At 30.4% G+C, this 14,372-nt stretch overlaps 1 long non-coding RNA gene across 1 annotated transcript; it reads right to left on the minus strand.

The window, feature by feature from the left end:
• Positions 1 to 2,714: 2,714 nt before the first annotated feature.
• LOC142519307 (uncharacterized) lies at positions 2,715 to 3,588 on the minus strand. The gene is made up of 2 exons (XR_012813753.1): positions 3,554 to 3,588; positions 2,715 to 2,998 (listed from the first exon to the last, which is right to left on the minus strand). It is a non-coding gene; the product is annotated as an uncharacterized LOC142519307 (long non-coding RNA).
• Between the last annotated feature and the right edge of the window lie 10,784 nt (positions 3,589 to 14,372).

Genomic DNA, 14,372 nt, shown 5'->3' on the forward strand with positions numbered 1-14,372 from the left:
TCTTTATTTTGCCTTATAAATATTAAATACATTACTGAAGTAATTTTGCGCTACAATGTTTCATTCGAGAGACCATAAGACCTGATAGATATTTTTTTTGAGATAGATCGATGAGATCCATACTTTGATTGAAAAATAATATTTTACATAAGTTGGATCGGATAGAAGATTCGTATGAAGAAAAAAATTTAATATATTATATATATGCTTATATTTTTTACTACAACCAAGATTTTTTCGAAGGCGGCTCACTTAAAATCTCATATACTCAATAGTTTAGATTTTTTTTCATGTCAGTATGTCATATAGTTACTTTTAAATGTTTTGCAAGTGTTCTTTGATTATAAATTAGTTTTTTTATTAGTAATTTTAAAACATTAATTTAAATCATTTTATTTTTTTATCAATCAGTCCTATGATTAAAAAAATTTCTGACTACGCCTGCTGATCTCGATGAGGTGTCAATCACCTACCGTGCACACCTATGTGAGCACCGATGAGGTGTCAATCACCTATTGGATGTGATGAAATATAGAAAAATTGTGCATCTAATGGGTGAGTGACACCTCATCGGTGCTCACATAGGTGTACACGGTAGGTGTGCAGCATATCAAAACTGTATATATATATATATATATATGGGGCAAATAATAATATATAGAACGCATAGAACTCGATGAAATCGATCTTCTGTTTGTAATTAATTTAAGTGTTTTCATGTACTAATTTGAATTAGGAAAAGGTTAATTGAATGGTAACAAAATTAAAGTCGACCAAAGATTCCTGACAGCTTTACATTACATATATTTTGTTGAATGCGTAAAAATTTAAGGTACACTATTTAATCTTACAGGCATCAAATCAAATTTAATAAGAGCAATGTGAGTTCGTCTCATGTAACGTCAACTAACAGCATTTTTATCTTTCCTCTTTTTTGTTAACACACTATTTAGTGTAAACTGTATAATTACATCAAAATAGTCGAAAATTAAAACCTCATGCGTCAAAGCTAAAAGTTTGACAAGTTAATGACAAAAATTTATGTGAGACGATCTCATGAATCGTATTTTGTGAGACAGATCTTTTATTTGGGTCATCCATGAAAAATATTATTTATTATGCTAAAAATATTACTTTTTATTGTGAATATCTGTAGGGTTCACCCGTCTCTCTGATAAAGATTTGTGAGACCTCTCACAAGAGACCTACTCCAAGTTAATATACTAAAACAAAAAATCAAACAAGTTAACGGAACCAAAAATCATTTTCCCAAATAATTAACTACAGTATCTCGTAAATATCATAAATTTCTCTCGTAAATGAAAATGCAAGAAAAAGGATTCAAGGCCTTGCCCAAAAGGGTCTCTTAAATGCATTTTGAATGTGTATTTACTTATCACATTCTTGATCAGTAATCTATACAAATACACACAGATATACATATGTATGTGTGTGTATATATATGTGTATGTAATGTGGTGATTAAGAAGATGGATGACACCACCTAACTTTTGTAAAGAGGGAAGCTGCAAGGAATCTAAAGGAAGTCAATAAATAGATGCTCCGAAACATGTCACAGGTTCAGTGTGCGAATTGAATGCTTTTCATTCATATCTGCACCAAAACATTGCCATTAAATTCAATTTCATCGCCCATTCAAACAAATTCGTCCATCTTTTCAGATGCTAAAAACGATGCTGTTACCTCATTACTTTCCCCCACTGTTCAAAAATCATGGTCACATGATTTTCAACTTTTTTTTCTCGTACACCCCACGGATTCAGAATTTCAAATGTTTTAAACTAAATTAGGTAGCATCATTGATTTAAAATAATTCTAAACAAAGCAAATGATCAGACCAGTAGAATTTAGTGTTTTGGGAAGATTACGTCTTTTGTCACGTAACTCGTAATTTTTTTTAATTATGTTATCGATCAATTTACGATCTTAGTCTTCTGATTTGATATGTTGTGTTTATCAGTTATTATTTTTCGGTTGCTAGTACTAGTTATAAAGTATAATCAATAAACAACCTAGCTAAGTCCTTTAGTTTTTGAATGACTTTTTTCTATTCCTTTAGGTTTGCACTGTATTTATTCTATGTTAAATGGTGACTCGAACAGTTCTCTATCAAGGGGAAAAAATTTCAAATTTTATGAATTTTGTTTCTGAAGTTATTGGTTTCCCACTCTTTTCAAATTATGTATAATCAGTAATCACCCTTGGTTGTCATTCCATCGAATTATGTTCATCCTTTGAAATCGAGTTTCGTTAGGGGGCGATGATAAATTTTGAAAGGCGACTCCATTGTTTTGGGGAAAATTAAAATTATGATTTTGGGAAAAAAATATGGAGAAATGATAAATATATCTCTAACAACATAATTTTATTTCGTGTCAGTCTCTGTCAGAGAAAATACGTGTTTGTGCTCTCTGATCCACTAAAAAATGTTTATGAACTCTTTGGAATTACTTTTTTTTTCTCGGATAAAAAATGGTACAAAACTTTAAAAATATGATACTGATATATGATATTTGAGTACCAAATTTTCAGATCTGGTGTGGGGACCCGTGCTCCTGATTAATCTTTAATGACAAAACAACTAGGATTTATTAATGTAAACAGCGAAAGCGATTAAAAATTTTCCTTTTGGGCCAATAGAAATTTCGACATAACCTTCCCGTAAGTAGGACATCCCAAAAATTTCCAAACAACACAAACAACATTTATATACTCGAAATAAAGTCATAACATCAATTCACAACCCTATAGCCGCACTGGCCAGGACTAAACACATATAGAGCCGGCAAGGCTCGATCACACAACTATCAATACAAAACATCGTAAAAATAACAGTACAGCTACACGAGGCATCTTCCCGGTAAATGTATAACTCCATAATATAGTATATATATATCTGGGAACTCTCAAACGTGACTCGACGACTGGACACCACTACCTGACGCTCCACCAGACGCGTCAAATCCTCCTGGATAACCTGCTATGGCATCAAAAACAACCACAGCATAAAAAGAAACGAGGGGTCGGGCCCCAGTACGACGAACAAGTAATATTACGACAAATATAACTGACATGAAATAAAATCAAGTAAAATGCAATGAAATGCAATGCAATGCGTGTCGGTAACAACAAAATAATGGATACCAAAGCGGAGTCCAAATGAAACGCATCAGCAACAGTAACAGTGGCCACCCGTGCCAGGACTGCAGCAACGTAATATCATGCCGTCGCTCATCCATGCACGTAGCATCGAGGGTACGGGAGCGACCCGCTCAGCCCTCATGCAAGTCACCAGGAGTGCTAATCCTACCCACCCACTCCATCGATGACGCAACAACTCGATAGATCAATATCAATAGCAATCAAAGGAGACAAGGCTCGAAATGCTATGCCACAATAGTATCAACTCAAATAAATGCGTGAATGCAATCACGTATTCACAGAAACACATAAGGCACGCCACAACTCATTACAAAATACTTAACGTCATTTCACATCATATAGACGTCATAATAAAACAGTTCATGCGTACCTCAACTGATTTTAATTTACCACAAAATATCTTAAATCCTCAAGAAATTCCGGTAAATGCTAACTCAGACAAATCACCTGAATATTAATTTAAATGGTCTTATCATCATATAAAAATTTCAGAACCATTTAAATTCACTAAAAATCCAATTTCAACAATTTAGGCATTTTAAATTTCTAAATTATCAATATTCGACTAAAATACCTAAAATCAATTATTTCTATTTTATCGTCGCAAAATATTCTTTTTTAGCTTTAAATGACGCTAAACTAATATTTATGCGACTGCGATAAATTCTAGGTTCACCAGATTATACCTCCAACTTGCACAATTCCGGAACCTACAACAATAACCCAATAATTAATTGTTGGAACTCAAATAAATCAAAATACCCAAAATTCGAAACCCTAAAATCTGAATTATACCTCTGAAAGTTTCGAATCTTGTTCTATGCTTCGAATTCGAGCTTTAAACAACAGAATCTAATGTTTCCTCCCGATTTTCCGGCGAAATTAGGCGGCGGTCTCCGACGGGTTTACGGGAATCGCGATTTTTCTTAGCAAGGGTGGTATCAATGGATAGCTCTCATCGAGAGGATTCCGAAACTATGCTTATTTTCGAAAATCGATGACCGACGGTGGAGTTACGGGCGGTCAAAGGCGGAAGAAAATTGTTTGACAAAGAATGAAATGTTTCGGCAGAGGAGAGAGAGAAAATGAAGATTCTCGTTTTTTTTTAACTTAATTATATATTATTTTAACTTAATCCAATTGGGCTGGTTTGGGTCCTTTAGACTTTTGGGCTCTCACATCTGGTACTAATATAAGATTTTTGATTGCCAAAACACGTATAACGAATATTGATATTAAATACACATGTCTTTTCTCGGATGAAAATGATGCAAAATGTTGAAAATGTAGTACTAATATTTGATATTTGAGTATCAAATATTTTAGAAAGGATACTAATATATTATTTTTGAGTGTACAAACATGTACAATAAGTATTGGTATTAGTGACCTATGTCTTTTCTTGGATTAAAATTTGTACAAAATATTGCAAATATGGTAATAATATATTATATTTGAGTAGCAAATGTTTCAGATCTGATAGTAATATATGAGTTTTTAGTATTCAAACAAGTGTAGTAAGTGTTAATATTAATATAATTGCTCCAATTTTATACTCAAAATCTTATCTTTTTATATCAGATATAAAATAGTTGGTATTCAAATGTCATATATTGTACAATATTTTCATTGTTTTGTACTGATTTTCATTCATGAAAATATATGTCGACCCGTAATTTTTACTTTTTATTTTTATTTTTTCTCTAGACTGAATATGAAGTACTAATCCTTGAATTTAAGAATTTAAAAGCAAGTTCTGTAACTTAAAAGTTAATTTTTTTTGGTATTGTGAGGGTACATTTGTCATTATGTAACTTTTTTTTCTCTCATTGTTCATGTTTAATTAGGAAAATAAGGATTAAATGAATTTTATAATTCGAGAATTTTTCGTGAAATGTAATTTAATACATGTGAAGCGCACATAAGAAAATATCATACATAAGAAATTTAGGACTTTGCTTTAATCCATTGATTTCTAAGCACATCATTAGGCCTCGCTTCCGGAACTCTGCAAATTACATTAGTCAGGTAAACCACATTAAGCCAATTTTGTGTGACAGACTCGTCCGAGAATGTGTTGGTTTGTATATCCTCTTATTTTGTTAAAAATATGTTGTTTTAGTAATTGTTCATAAAAATATTAAACCAAAAGAAATGAATTTTTTTCTCGCTTGTTAGTTTGTTGATTTGTACACCAAATATTCCATCTTATCCAGCCAACTTCACATGCTTGTTATCAAGATTCTGGCATCATAAGTCAGGTATATTTGTCCACATATCTCAAACTAACAACAAAAATGTACTAAACAAAGTTTACATCTCCTCCTTAAAATTTGTTCATGGACACACACAAACGAAAATGAAATCCATTCCTGTACTTTTTCATATTTTAGTTTCACTCCATTTATGTTAGATACATCCTTTTCGCTGACCGAAGACGGATGATTTATCATCTTATCTCTAATGGTCAACGATCCAAGAAATACAAATGGTTCGATACGCTGTTGAATTGCTAGATCTAAGATTAAACAAAAATATTGATATCTAAACGGTCTTTTAAACATCCAAACAAGAACTCCAGATTCTTCAAAAAAAAAAAAAAAATAAATTGGGATTCTTTCAGCACTTGATCAACTGATCCAAGCTGTACATCCGTGTTTTGTGGGTGTCATTTTTTGTCTGAGTTTGTAAGTGTGAGAGAGACAGGGAAAAAAAGAAAGTAAAAAAAAAAAAATAGGTGAATTGAAGAGTCAACAGGCTTTATCTATATGTATCTATACATTCAAGAATATGTAAATATTTTTTTCAGCCCTAGCTAGATTACCCTATTTGCCAGCAAACTGTTTGAAAACACAGACTTTCATGTCAAAAAGTATGTGTCTCTGTGTGTGATTCCAAGGAGTCATTATTAGAAATTAGATCCCTTTTTTTGAAGTAATCTAATCTGTATCTAATCATTAATCTTGGCCACTTAAACTTATATGTGAATCTATATATATATATATATATAGGGTGAAATTTAATTTAAATAAAAAGAGACAAAGAAACAAAAATTGTCCAAGTCAGATCCGTTCACCATTATCAGAACACACACACACACACTATGATTGCACTATCATTTGAACTGGAATTCCATTTCAGGTTGGGATTCTTGTGCAAGAAAACAAATCGAAGGAAAACCCTTCAAAGAAAATGATGTCTTATAGATCTCCGACATTTTTAGTGTTAAAATCTAGAGGGGTTTTATGCAAGAAAACAAAGTCCAACCAAAAACTTGAAAGATTTTCTTCAAACAGACAAAAGAAAAGAAAAAGGTAAGAAAGAAACCCACACACTATTATTACATAATAAATCAATTAAGGTCAGCTGGAGAAACATTTAGGCCTAAACTCTAGGAGCTTTAATTTGCCCAAGAAAACAAAATCCAAGAAAACCCTTTAAAGGAAATGACCATATTTCACAGATCCAAGAAAGGACAAACCTCTTCATAGAGGAAAACGGATCTCAAAAGAATGGAAGAAGATGAGAAAGAACTGAAAAAGGCTTTACATATACCTTGAAAGAGATTTTGTAAGTGTTGGGGATATGAAATGAAGGGAATTTGAGAGGAATGAAGCCTGGTCCGAAGCCTTCACATGAATTCTAATCACTGTCACATCAATATTCATGAAGGATAACAGCAAATTAAAACAAAATATATACATGTGATTGCGTCGAGCCAGACAACATCCCCCACAAAGGCTTCATCTCGTATCTGTTCTACAGCTAGTAGGCAGGCAGTAGTTCTGCTCTGAAAACAAAGCAGCCTTCGAGGCTTTACGAGAGAGGAAGAGAAGAAGAAGAATGAGATGGGATTGTCATATTTCCCTAGTGTAATGCAAACCCTAGACCAAAACCAGTTGATTTATAGGAGAGAGTTTTCGGAATTGCATTGAAGAGTGGTGTGATAGGGTGGGTGGGTGGAGATTACACCTCGCAAGCTTGATGGGCAATTTTTATTTCGTAACGTGAATAAAGAAAGGCCTTAATTCTTGCATTTCCATGATCTACTTTAAAATACGGTTTAATCTTAGATATTAAGCGGAATTATAATTTCTAGTTATCTGATATTTTACTTTCACGTGCAAATATTGTAGTTCATCTGACATCAAAGTCCTCAATTCAAGACGAGATGATACCAAGTTCAAAACTTAACGATAACAAACTCCTCGATCAATTCATAAAAACAAAATAAAATTGTTTTCATGTACGTTTTGTGTGATGTACGAATTAGTTCTATTTTAAAACATGTTTCAAATTTTAATTTGATAGATAAAGTAAGGGTCTAGTACCCTACTCGTTTTGATAGATAAAGTAAGGGTCTCAACCCATATGGAGGTTTCTTGTGGCTTGTGGTAAAGAGAGGGTCTAGTACCCTACTCGTTTTGAAGTTAAAATTTTGAATATTCTATTTAGTATAAAAATGTTACATTTTTTTCTCAACATTTGATCAAGCAAAATTGTGTAGAATGTGTTTGGAATTTGGATTAAGTGATTTGATTTCGGAGACGAGATTCCATTCAATTTACATAAATGATATCTTGAATTTTGGACGAGGATATTGTTTGCTCTGTCTTTAAAATCAATTATATTAAAAGAAAATTTAAGTTTTTGCTTTTTATTTTTGTCGTATTGTTAGTTAATTTATGATCTTGGTCAAGTAATTTTTTTCGATTTAGTTTTTTTATTGAAGTGATGACATGACACCATAAAATAATGACGTGACAACGAAAATTGACTACACGTCTCCCGAAAATTCTGACATAGCCACATACAATTTTTATGTATTTGATGTCACGTCGACACTCCGATGAAAAAAATAATAAATTTAAGATAAAATTATGATATGATCTGACTAGAAAGGTTTTCAAAGTGGGAGAGGGTCCGACTAGATCTAGTGATAAATATATTCAAGTAACTTAAGTTGTAACAAGTTAAATCGGAATGTATAAAATGCATAAAAGTAAATATCACAAATGTTTTTATGGAAGTTTGAAGGTTCAATTTTCTATGTTTTACTTTCTTCCACTTAGGAATAAATTCACTAGAATTCTTTAGGTTTATACAACTTTGTTACAAGAAACTTCAATTTATAACTTATATCTTACTTAAATTGAAACTCTTAGTACAACTCCACAAATAATACAACTCCAACTACATGAATCCTTTAATTCAATGTTTAATGACTCTTGGCAATTAGACTTCAAAGAACAAATTGAGAAGTTGTAAGTCGCCCAGCTTGATTCTCAAAGATATGATGAAACTTGAAAGCTAGGGCTTGAGAGCGGCTTGATGATATACCAAATAACTGTGCATGGAATCTTGATAAGAAGAATGCTTGAAAGTTTCAAATGATTCTTGCTAAGAGAGCTCTTGATAAACGTGTGTTCTTCAACGCTTGCAAATCACTCTCTTTTTATAGTTGAAATGTCTGTAACGTTCAAATTCTTAGTAACGTTCAACTTTTATTTTTCTGATGCAAAAGTATCTTTGTTTATGTCATTACTAGCTTCTTTACAACGTATATTGCATTAAATGAATATTGGACCCTTGAAAAATATGAAAAGTAACGATTTTGAAAAGTTGATATGAAGGAGAGAAGACTGTATAACAATTCTCTATCTTATTGAGAGACATTATGATCTTTTGATGAACTTGTCTTATGTTCATGATTAGTAAATTAAAAATATTTAATGAGAATAATGGACTGTTAGGTGAAATCGCTTTGAACTTCGTGAAGTTCAGCTCGAAGACAAATTGCTCTAAAAACTTTGCACCAACTAGACATTGTGTGGTGGGATTATGGATTGTCCGGCTAGACATATCTATTATCCATCTCAATGAATCCGGTGCGAGATAACAATGCGGTGGAGGTGGGCTCGGATCACTCATGTGGAGTGATCCGGACCGTTCATTGCCCCTGCAGGCACTGCCTGCACGGGTAGGATGAAACAAACCGTTTTGCCCCATCAGATACATAAAAAGGATTTATATCTTGACAATTCCTAGTAATCAACAAAACTAAGTGTTTAAAATCTAACACATCTCTTATTATACGATACATAATTTATTATAATTACAAAAATAATTTAAGATTACTCGATTATTCGAAATTATACTTTACAAATAAAAATTGACCTACCTTGATATTGAAATTGGAAGGGATATACGAAGTTTTTTTTAAGAGTTATGATTTCATTATTAGATTTTAAATACAACAAGCTTTTATTCTAATTAATATATACTTACCGATTTTTCATAATATAACAACAAAACGTCGTTACGGATTCAAAAACTGATAATCTTGTTAGATAAATATTATTTTAAAAATGATGTTTTTACACAACTTGAGAACAAAATTATAAAGAAAAATATCCTCATAAAATATCAATATAATAAACATTTTTAATTTCAAGAACTTTTCAAGCCGTGAGGACAAAAGGCCTTGTTTGGATATAGAAATCATCAAATAATAATAAATAAACAGAAACACTTGAAATTAGCAAAATACAGTAAATTAAGAACAAATGGTTTCACCCGAGTTGTCAGCGCCCGCGGAGGATCCGGAAAACCAAATCCATTTACCCGAATAACGAGACCACAGATTCCCCCACTCTCTATCTATGGCACGTGAACACTAAACGCTAAACATTAAGATTTGTCTCTAATATATGTTTGGTACTTCTTTAACAAAATTCTTTTGATTTTTTAAATTTCAAATGTTTGAAAAGTACTTTAAATTAAATAATAAATGTACGATTGGTAATCAAACTTGTAAATTTTGTATTAATTTGCGTGACATGTTTTTGTCTTTTTACTAAATATTTATTAGCATATATATATATATATATAGTATATGTTATTTGAATTTATTAATACAAACTTTAAAACCAAAAAACATCATTTTTTGAATTAAAGAAAATTCTCACATCTATTTATCTTTCAATCGAATTATACTCGGGTGTAAGAAAATCGAAATAGATAACGAGATTATCATTCATTTTTTGTATAGTCATTGCTCAACTATACATTATATATAAAGGTTGAGGTCATTAGTGTTACGTCCCTTTTTAACTTTAAAAACAATAATTTTCATTTAATAAAAAATCGTGAAAGTTTATTTTAGTAAATTTATAATTTAATCATAACTATCATAATATTAACTTTTAAAAAAAATCACATATTGACACATTATCTATACAAAATAATATATTTAATATAATTGCATCATTATTATTTAAATAATAAGTAAAAAATAATAATTACATACAAAGAAGATGAAGTTTTATATGAATACAAAGACTCTTCCTATTGTTTGATCCTCCCTAAAGTGATGTTGTCTTGTCTAAAAGTATGTCAATTTATTCAGATTTACTGATATTTATATCACAAATCTCTAAATTATGACAAAGACTTCCCCAAGTTTATATATACAGCATTCAATTTATTGATTGGTTGGTCTGAGTTAGTGAATTTATTTAAGCAGTTTTTTTTTTTTAAAAATAAAATAATTATAAAAAATAATTAATATTTAATATATTTTTTTAATATTAAAAATGTCCAAACAGGTAATAAAATACTCCTCCTATTATATATTATTATGACCTTTCACTTGCTCGTAGTCACAGTTTCTGATATATGACCTTTCACTATGTTTTGTTTCATTTATATTTATTATATTTCGCCAAATTAATTTTATATTATTTGTTCTTTTTAAATATAGAATTTTCAACTAGTCGTTTTTCTATTTGTAATCATGGATTTCAAATTCTCATTTCATCCAACAATTTGAAATCAGTCCTTCAAATTTTTCGCCAAAATCAAATCATTTAATTTAAACGCTAAAAGACCAAAAAAACGTGTTCTTTTTTATCAATAACATTAATATATATATATATATATTAATATATATATATATATATATATATATATATGAGTTCTGATATACTGAACACTCATCGTATAAACTCATATGAACATCGATGATATAACTTTTAATACATTTACTAAGTGAACGATATCTCAACCGATCGATGTTCACATGAATATCAACGATAAATATTACTGTATCATAACTATTTATATTTATATATATATATATATATGTATGTATGTAAATATGTAATAAGGTTAAAAGTGACCTTACAAGAGCGGGGTATATAGTGGTTGTGATAGTTCCCCAATGGTAGTAAACTAGTAATTACTCCGTGTCAGTGAAACGTAGTCAAAGAGAGATCGACGGCCTGCGTTCATCTATAGAATCGACGGCCAAGCTCTCGGTAGATTAAATGCTGGACTTGGCAGGTGGGTCCCACCTGTAAGGAGACAAGACAACATCGATGGGTGTGTAACGGGTCCCACCTCAAGCAATCATACCTTAATGATATAGTTGTCATTGTTGTACGTATTTATTGTATGTCATTTGAAAAACTTAAATTAATAAAGTGTAATTTATAAATTTTTAGAAATTTATATCACTAGATAATTTTTTGGGATGAAATATTTCTTGATTTATAATATTAGTCTTTTCATTAAGAGTCGACATAATGAGAAAGACGACATAGAAAAATATTATCATTATACCAATGTCGACGATAAAAATTATAGATTGAATTAAAGTGCATGATGCATGCATTGAATACAAAAAAAAGAGATTGAAAGCTGTCTAGAATAAAGTGTCGTGAACGTAGGCTTCTCAAGAAGTCTGCAATGTTACAAATGTCTTTTATTCGTATATTAAAATAATAAATATTGTGTATTATAAACTCAAAAAGTTACGTCACCAATAGACAAGTCTTTTGAAATAAAACACTTCTTGCGTTTTTATCACTTAATATAATATCTTAAAAAAAACTAATCGATAAAGAATTTATTCAATCACCAAGCATGTAAATTCTTATTTAATATTACATTTATTCATTTTTTTAAAAAAATATTTTTTTTTAAAAAAAAGGAAAATGGTTGTACTGTTGTTGAGTGTGGCAGAGGCACATGGAGAATGGCTTTTGTATTTATTTGAACACAGAAAATTTGTAATTCATGCAAAAAAAATTTTTTGTTTGTTTTCATCTAAATTAAATTAAAATTGAGTTATAATAATTATATTATATTAGGCCAACATATGCTTCAAATGACATTTCTAATTTTAAGACTGTTTGTAGCAATGAAGAACTATTTTGGAGAATGAAATTATTTACGAAGATCCCATTTTCCAAAATTGAAAAATGTTTTTTATTTTATTTTTTGGTTCATTTAAATCCTTATATTTTAGTTTATTGGGTTTTTGGTCCTTTTAAAATTTATTTCAATTTTTATATATGTTTTTCTCATTTATTTATTGTAAATGAACTATTTTGAAGGGGAAAAAAACAGAGAAATAAAGAACAAGTCGAATTTTGCATTTTTGTTATTATTTGAACAAGTCGAAATCGTGTCTTCGTACAACTATGAAAATGATACTGTCATTTTTGGTTAGGGACTAACGATTGTTGTAGAGTTCGTGACGTTTGAACTGTTATATGATTTTAAAAGTTTGAACTATGCCATTCTTTTTCGCTATTTGTTACACTTACAAATAGGTGTGCATGTGATCTTCTTTAATTAGAAGGAACAACTCACACAAATTTGATACTGGGCTGTGATTGATTATATTCCGTTACAAACAATGGGCCCAAAGTTTAGGAGCTTCTACTATTTATAATTGGGCCCATTACTATATTTGGTCTGTCTTTGGAGGCCTTTCAAAATTTTGCGTTTGAAATTTGAAATCATGTCGGACTTTCATTTCAAATTATTGGAAAACTTACTTTTTTTTTTTAAAATCTTGGAATTTGTATTTTTTTCGCTTTTGATTCTGTTAACAACAGATTTATATTTTTAGTTAAGTAATTTTATGTTTTTTATTTTATTTTTTTGGTCACATTAACACGAATTTTCATTTTTAGTTATGTAACTTGCATGTTTGTTTCATTTATTGTCTGGTTAATGATGTTTTTTGTAATTGTAGTATTATAACTTGTATTTTTTTTTTTATTTTTGGTCATCTTTTTAACCGGAGCCCTTCGATTTTCCTTCCAAATAATATTCTAAAAATATCACGACACGTATGAAATCTTTCTTCAAAAAAATCGTGTCAAAATCCATGTCGGCCAAAAAAAGACCAAAAAATGAAAGAATTTCAAATACATGACTAAAAATACAAATTCATTGTTACAGGACCAAAGGTGGAAAAAATGCAAATTACCGAACCGAAAGTGTAATTATCTCCAAATTATTTCAAATTTATCTCTTGTTTTCCAAATCACTTTAACTTGTTTCCTCCTGCTAAATATTTATCGATGCTAATTTAAGGGCAATTTAATAACTTACCATTTTTACAAATTAATAAATATACAAAATTTTATGGAAAAAGAAAAATGACAAATGATCGAGTTTTCATAATATGCAGTCAGAGCTATCAAATGGGTCCTTCCTCAAATTTGGCAGGTTGGAAAACCTAGACCCAGCCCACCCACCTCGGTTCCTAGTTAGGTAAGCTAATTCATTGAAAAAAAATTATAACAAATTAAAAAAAAACCAACATATCCACATTTAATAACGAATTGTTGGGTTTAGAAACCATAAAAATCTTTATTTTGATGATAAAACTTATTATTATGTTTCTAATATATTTACTCAAGTGTAAAGTTGCTAACTCAATATAAAAGCCGAAACTTGAATTTAGCCAAACTGAAAATCTGGCGAGCTTCAGTATTTTGATGATATCTCAAAGTTCGAAAATGAAAATTACAAGACGCCAAAACAAAACAGAAAACTCAATTTGGACAATTTGTATTCCACGTCAATTGGGCTAAATCGAATATTATCTAAGCAAACTGATGGTTTCAAGATCAAACTGATTACAACGAAAACAACAATCGGTTGAGATGACCAGTTGCGGTACTTTGGTCAGCTTGATCGGCTCAATTTTCCAAGTGGAACGATTCAACATGAGTTATGAAGCTAATATGATTATCTACGGATCATATTCAGAAGTCGAAGTCTGAATCGAAGTTTAAGATGCTATTAAATGACGATGAAACTACTATTTCAATATAGGCCGATTTCAGTAGATCTCATCAGTTTGATTAAGTATAGCTGATGAGCTCAAC

Source organism: Primulina tabacum, chromosome 11 (genome assembly GCF_025594145.1).
Source record: "Primulina tabacum isolate GXHZ01 chromosome 11, ASM2559414v2, whole genome shotgun sequence".
In the NCBI taxonomy this organism is placed as follows: Eukaryota; Viridiplantae; Streptophyta; class Magnoliopsida; order Lamiales; family Gesneriaceae; genus Primulina; species Primulina tabacum.